Genomic DNA, 7,797 nt, shown 5'->3' with positions numbered 1-7,797 from the left:
GGTGGAAAATGGGCACTGGTGGAGGGATGGGTATCTGATCATTGTATAATCAAACCCAAGCACAAAAAATTGTAAATCTACAACTGTACCTCATGGTGTTTCACTAATAAAAAAAATTTTTAAAAATAAATAAAAAATATAATGTGGGACATAAATACAGCAAGTGAACTTCTAAACAGCAAGAAAAATAATTCTTACTTTTATGAAAATATGATGGTTAGAAGAGAGAAAAGGGAAGTGGAGGTATAGTGTGATTTTTTGACAGTGATAACAGTGGAAATTTGATGTTGAATGTGAAGAGATGTACATATATAGACCTGCAAATTAGTATTCCAAAATTTTTACAGCCTGGTAAAGCAAACGTTAATTAATATATCTTGATTAAAATATCATATCAACTTTTTAAAATTCACTTTATTAAATGTAATGGTAGCAGATTATTTAAGTAACTGCATTGCCACTGCATCACATAGATTACCAGTATTCTATCTTCCACTGGTAGTTATTTCATCCTTGTTTTAAAATAGAAGCACATCAGATAATAGTAATCAGAAACTTCGCTTTATAATTGGCCTCATGAAAGCACTATTAACAACAAAATTCTCCGTTTGTGTTTGGCAAGCATGCTGTTAATCATTGCAGGTACTTCAGTTAGAAAAAGATTTTAAACTGGAGAATAAATATTTTTACACAAGGAAGATACTTCAAGATTCAGAAAAACTTCTCATAGATCCCAGTATTGCCACACACAGTTGGGGAGCTGTGGAGTTGCATGAACCATTAGAAACTTGAGACAATGAAAACATCTGGCCCCAGAAACAACGCAGGAGATTTTCAAGAAAACTTCTGTAGTTGGTAACAAAAATTTCATATCTGATAAAGCCCCTGTTTCCATTCCCTGCTATTAGAGGAAGGATAGTAAGACTCTGTTACGTTTCTCCTTCCAATTCCTAAATTAGTACCTCTTATTTTTAGACTATGCACCTGACCCTCTGGTAGAATTTACTGGAAAAAAATCCTGGACTTTGAGCTGAGAGAGAATAGAAGCAGAAATGAAGTACAGAGAGGTCTTAATATAACTTGTATTAAGTTTCAGTGTCTTTAATATCAACTGGGTTATAGTTATTTTTTAGTTGTGAGATTGAGGTCAATCTATGACCTATGAAAGATACTCATCCTCTCTTAAAAAAACGAGTCTAGTATTCACCAGCTTTATGTTTTAAAGTAGTACATTGTGTTTCTAAACTAATAGAAGGCAAGAGCAGAACTGGGGGAAGATAACAAGGGCTACTGAGTGAAACATACTGTAAAGGTATGGTACAATATTGGAAATGGAATTTGCTGAAGAGTCTGCAACATTCCAAGGGGAGCAAATAATGACAACTAAATTAATGATGTAACTACTGAATTTAAAAGAAGGAATAAATATAGGAATCATTTTAGCAAAATTAATCTAATTGTATATTGGATTGATATGTGAATGAATAGTGACTGGTAGGGTGCTATTAGTTTTTCGTGTTTTTGGAAAAAGTGTATTTTTAATATTTTAATATTTTAAAAAGTCCATTGAAGACCTTATGGTACAAGCACGAAAGATCAAGTACGACATCATTGGTCTGACCGAAATGAGAAGACATCAATTCCATCATGCTGTTTTCGACACTGGAGAAGAACTGTTCCTTGGAACATGTGATAAAAGAGGCGTCGGTGGTGTTGGTATCCTTGTCAACACAAACTTAGTCACGAGCATTGATTCATTTGAATGCCTATCAACCCGAATCGGACGATTACACTTGAATAAATGTGGCTCAATACCGGCAGTTTCTATCTTTGTTGTCTATGCACCAACATCCAGTTATGGTGAAAGAGAAACTGAGAAATTCTACATGGAGCTGGAGAAATTCTATAAAGAAGATCACACCTTCTACAAGATCATTGTCGGTGATTTTAATGCCAAGATAGGACCAAGAAGATCAGTCGATGAACTCCACATCGGAACCCATGGCCTGGAATGGAGCGAACAGGGTGACAGACTGTCTGAGTTCATCATGTCAACCAAAACCTTCCATGGTAACTCACAATTCCAAAAGGCTGAATCTAAACGTTGGACATGGGAGTCTCCCGATGGACGGTTCCACAATGAAATAGACCAAATCATATTCAATCGGCGGTTTTGCCTAACCGATGTTGCTGTTGTCCCAAAATTCCAAACGGGATCAGACCACCGTCTTCTTCGTGCAAAATTCTACCTCACAGAACGAGGAGAAAAGAATGCAAGGTTTAAGAAGAGGACTCCCAGAACAACCACCAACTGGGAGCTCTTTGGCTCTGTTGCGGCAACATGGGAAGATGCCGTCATTGACAACATTGATGAGGAATACGATCGAATGATTCAGCACCTCCATGATTGTGCAAGGAATTCCAAGAGAGAGATAACCACAAAAAACCGTCTTTCTTCGAACACTCTTGAACTTATTCGCCAACGTGACTTGGCACGTGCCTCAGACAACCACAAGCAAACGTCCGAACTGGCAAAACAGTGCAGAGAAGCCATCAAGGATGACCTCAAAAACAGGAGAGCAGCAGTACTGGTAGATGCAGCAGAAGCTGGGAAAAACATTCGTAATGCCCGCCTGTCCTTCACCAACTATAAAACCAAGATGACTGCCCTCCGACATCATGATGGATCTATCACATCTTCCAGAAGGGCAATGGAGAAGATTATTCATGACTTCTACTCAGATCTCTTTAATAGCCACATCCACTTGCCCACATACCACATACCACATGATGGATATGTCGTTCCCAATGTTCTCCCTTCCGAAATCCAACATGCCATCTCGTCGGTAAAGAAACAAAGAGCACCTGGCCCAGACAAGATCAGACCTGAACACCTGAAGAACTTACCATCAGTACTCATCAATACATTAGCTCAACTCTTCACACGCTACCTGTCTGAATGCAAGGTTCCATCCCAATGGAAAACCAGCAAGACTGTACTACTATACAAGAAAGGAGACATCCACGACATAGGCAACTATCGCCCAATCTGCCTATTGTCTGTCATCTACAAACTATTCACTCGAGTCATCCTGAATAGGATTAGCAGAACACTAGATGAAGGACAACCATGTGAACAAGCTGGATTCCGAAAAGGATTCAGTACCATTGACCATATCCACACAGTAACCAAGCTCATTGAGGTATCTCGGGAGTTCAAGATGCCACTCTGTCTAACGTTCATTGATTTAAAGAAGGCCTTTGATTCTGTTGAGACGGAAGCGGTCATAGAAGCCCTAGCCAATCAGGGTGTACAAACTCAATACATCAGGATCCTTCGTGAGCTCTATTGCGGATTCACTACCAAGATCTCACCATTCTACAAAGAAGTAATCATCCATATCAAGAGAGGGGTTCGGCAGGGTGATACCATTTCACCAAAACTCTTCAGTGCCACCCTCGAGAACATCATGCGACGGCTGGAATGGGAAAACATGGGAGTGAAGATAGATGGTCGGCAACTACACCACCTCCACTTTGCTGATGACATCGTTCTAATAACACCAAACATCAACCAGCGGCACAAATGCTGGCTGACTTCGACCGTGAGTGTGGAAAGGTCGGACTACAGCTGAATCTCACGAAGACAATGTTTATGAGAAACAGCCTTGTTCCTGACGCTCCATTCGCTCTCAACGGAACCACCATCTCCGAATGCAACAGTTATATATACCTAGGTCGAGAAATCAACATGATGAATGACCTGGCACCTGAGTTGCGCAGGAGGAAGAGAGCGGCTTGGAATGCCTTCGAGAGCATTGAAGAAATAACTAAAAGGACAAAGAACCTCCAGCTATGAGCACATCTCTTTGAGTCCACTATTCTTCCTGCATTAACATATGCCTCAGAGACCTGGACCCTACGAAAACAGGATGAGAACACTATTCGGGTCTCTCAAAGAGGAATCGAAAGAACTATGCTTGGAATATCACGATTCACTCAAATAAGAGATAGAATCCGGAGTTCTGATCTTCGTCAATGCTCAAGAATCAGGGACGCTGTCTCATTTGACAAGACATCAAAAATCAGATGGGCTGGACATGTAATGAGGTTTACAGACAACCGCTGGACTAGAGCCATTACTGATTGGATTCCACGGGACATCAAAAGATCACGTGGACGCCCACCTATAAGATGGTCAGACTTCTTCGTCAAGACCCTAAATGATTGGTTTGAGGCTCTACATGTTCCTAAAACGAACAGATACCATTGGGCTACGCTAGCATGCAACCGGGATGAATGGAGAAGTTACTGGCACCTGCTCGAATAAATCGATGAATAACGGGGATTAAGTGATTAAGTGATAAGTGATTAATATTTTTATTTATAAGTGACACAAAATTAGCAAGTTATCTAAATCACAGTTTTCCACTTTTGCATGAATTAGTTTCTTGGGCCTGGAGCAATAACACAGCGGTAGAGCATTTGCCTTGAAAGCGGCCGGGCCGGCCGACCCAGGCTTGATTCCACTGCCCCTCTTGGAGAGCCTGGCAAGCGACAGAGAGTATCTCGCCCGCACGGCAAAGCCTGGCAAGCTACCCGTGACGATTCGATATGCCAAACACAGTAACAACAAATCTCACAATGGAAATGTTACTGGGTCCACTCGAGCAAATTGATGAATAACAGGAGGACAGTGCTATAGTGTAGTGCTACTAATAGAAAAATTCAAAGTCACTGAAAATAGGCTATATTTGCTAGTCTGAGGTAATAGTAAAGCCAAAAACCAAGAGATTAATTGTAGCATCAGCTGATATGATTAAATTTACATCAATCAAATAAAATGATTAGTTTATATCATTTGCGAGTAGATAGCACAAACATATACATATTCATACATGCATATAAAACTACTCTAGAATAAATAGATACAAAAAGTTTGTATAAATGAATACCAATTTATGAAACATGGGAGATTAGAATATACAGATTTATGTATGTATTTAAAAGTTTAGTTTTTAAATATTTGACTAAGATTAATATATCAAATAGATCACTAAGTTATGTAGTTAATAGTTTATAATGTTCTTATGAGCATTTCTATTAGAAACTATTTTATTACTAGCAATAAAATATATTCATGTAAATATTGTGCTCCATAATCCAAAGCCACATCTATTTAATAACAAATTTGTGACAAAACAAATTGAGCAATGGTTTTTTGAGCAATAACTTTTACACCAATATGTACTCATTTTGAAGCTACATCCCACTGTTTTGGCAAGACTTTAAAATGTTTTCTTGTTCCACCATCTTCTTAGCAACAATGCCAAGAGCTGTGACCAAGGCAACCATTTTGGCCCTAGTGGAGCCCAGATGACGACCTCTGGAGTATCTCCAGCAGAAACAGTGACATCTCGACTATTTCCTATATTTGAGAGGATCTTGGCTCAATTCCACACATCCAGCTTTGGAGACATCTTTAACACTATCTTCAGGAAGGGAAATAGTTTTATATGAGAAACTTTTATTTTGGCTTCTCATTATAAAACTATTCACATAATGAATGTGAATGTGTGCGTAATTGTACACAATGTGTATACTTTGTGTGTAGTTTTAAGACTATAGTTGCTATGTTTGCCTTCAAAATGAGAAAATTAGTGTGTATGTATATGTATATATATATATATACATATATATATTGCAATGTTAAATCTTCCATGTTTTAAAGAAACAACTTGTAAATATACAATTACTGAAAAACAGCATAAAAATCACTAAGGAATTTATAATCTTATTTCTGGAGAAAAGCATATGAAATTACAAAAAACAAATGAGAAAATTATCAATTACAAGTTTTTTGGTGCATTATATTTTTAAAAATACTGTTATTTAATATTTATCTATTAAAATTGCCTTTACCTTTTACCTTTTAAAATTGTGTTAGGGGTCAGCAAAACAACACAGAGGAATGGTGCTTTTTCTGTATACAACTCTAGCTGTGTACCTGGTTAAAATCTCAGCATTAGATATGGTCAGCCGGGCATCACCAGGGTGACCCATGAGCACTTGGTGTGTCTATTAGGGAAAAAAATGTTACTAATAATGCATTATCTTATTTAATTCTCACAACTCTGCCAAATATGTGTTAGCATTGTATAGAAAATTTAAAATTGTAATTAATACATTTTGTACCATTGTGAAGTTCCTCCCAAAAAAAATCTCTTGAAATCTTTTAGATCACATTTTTATATTTCAAGTGTTTATATAACAAGAAGCCACCTCTTTTTAAATATGGCAAGAACTAAATCAGTACATTGAAAACCAAGCATCGTGTTAGATTTTTTTGTTTGTTTTTGTTTTGAGACCACATTGAGGACAATACTTGTCCCTTATTCCTGGCTCTGCACTCACTGATTACTTATGGTGGGGCTCAGGGAATGTTCAATGGGAGCAAGGGATCTTACCCATTCAGATGTGTGCAAGGCAAGCATTCTGTCTATTATACCATCTCTTTGGCCAGAGATTTTCTTTATAAGTTAATGGTTCTTCAGCAATAGCACAGCGGGTAGGGCATTTGCCTTGCATGTGGCTGACCCGGATTCAATTCCTCCATCCCTCTTGGAAAGCCCAGCAAGCTACCAAGGGTATCACACCCACAGGGCAGGACATGGCAAGCTCCTCCTGGCGTATTTGATAGTCAGTAACAACAAGACTCACAATAGAGATGTTACTGGTGCCCGCTTGAGCAAGTTGATGAACAATGGGAGGACAGTGCTACAGTGCTACAGTATAGAAAAATAAGTGATAATGAAATCCCTTATATAACTCTTCCATGGCAGATTTGGATTTCATTTTTTTTTAACATTTTCAAGTTGGTATGGGGGCCACACCAGGCTATGTTCAGGTATCACTTCTGGAGGTGGGGGCAGCATTTGGGAGCCCATGTGAGAGGCGGGGAATCTCATCCAGGTCTGGTACATACAAGGGAATCACTTATCTGCTGTGCTATCTCACCAGTCCCTGGGGAAATTGAATTTCAAATGTCTATCTGCTTTTCCTCTGTGTCCCATGCCCACAAACATGTAGTAAAGTACCTTATTAGCCACAAGTTTGCAAAATAAGTTCTTTCATAAACAGTTAATTGCCTGAAAATACAAGAACAGTAATTGCAAAAAAAAAAAATCTCTCCAAGTGGAATAAACTGCTAAGATAGAACAGAAATAAATGGAGACAGGACATTCCAGGGAAGAAAATGTCCCATTAGTAGGCAAATAATTGGAAGTTGACAAGCCAATTTAGTAAATTGATTGACTTCTCTGCAATCTCAGATCTAGAGAGGGCATTCTGATACATGCAGTGAGCGAACAATACCCTCTGGACAGTTCTTTCTGGTAATAGTATTTTTAATAAAATTTTCAATTACTGACAATTGTTATCAAATTTATCCCTTCATTTTCTAATTTCTAGCACAGATACTAGTATTCTGTTTCACATGTTCTGATACATTCATGCATGAAGTTGTTACTCTCATTTTATTCAAATAATTTATATTTAGTCTTTTTAATTATTTTTATTCTTAAATATGCTTAATAAAACATAGAATAAACATTTTTAAAAGTGTTGCACAGGTTTTGCTACCTAGCCAACAAAAATTGTTTTTAAAAAGTAAACAAAATTTATTATCTTAAATAAAAGAGATGCACCATATTTTTAAATATGTGGTATGATATAGGATTTAATCATTTCAAATAGATAGTAATACATGTAATAAATAATAATTTCACTATTAAATCT

This window comes from Sorex fumeus, unplaced genomic scaffold (assembly GCF_029834395.1).
Source record: "Sorex fumeus unplaced genomic scaffold, SorFum_2.1 ptg000002l, whole genome shotgun sequence".
In the NCBI taxonomy this organism is placed as follows: domain Eukaryota; kingdom Metazoa; phylum Chordata; class Mammalia; order Eulipotyphla; family Soricidae; genus Sorex; species Sorex fumeus.
This window is presented reverse-complemented; position numbering follows the sequence as displayed.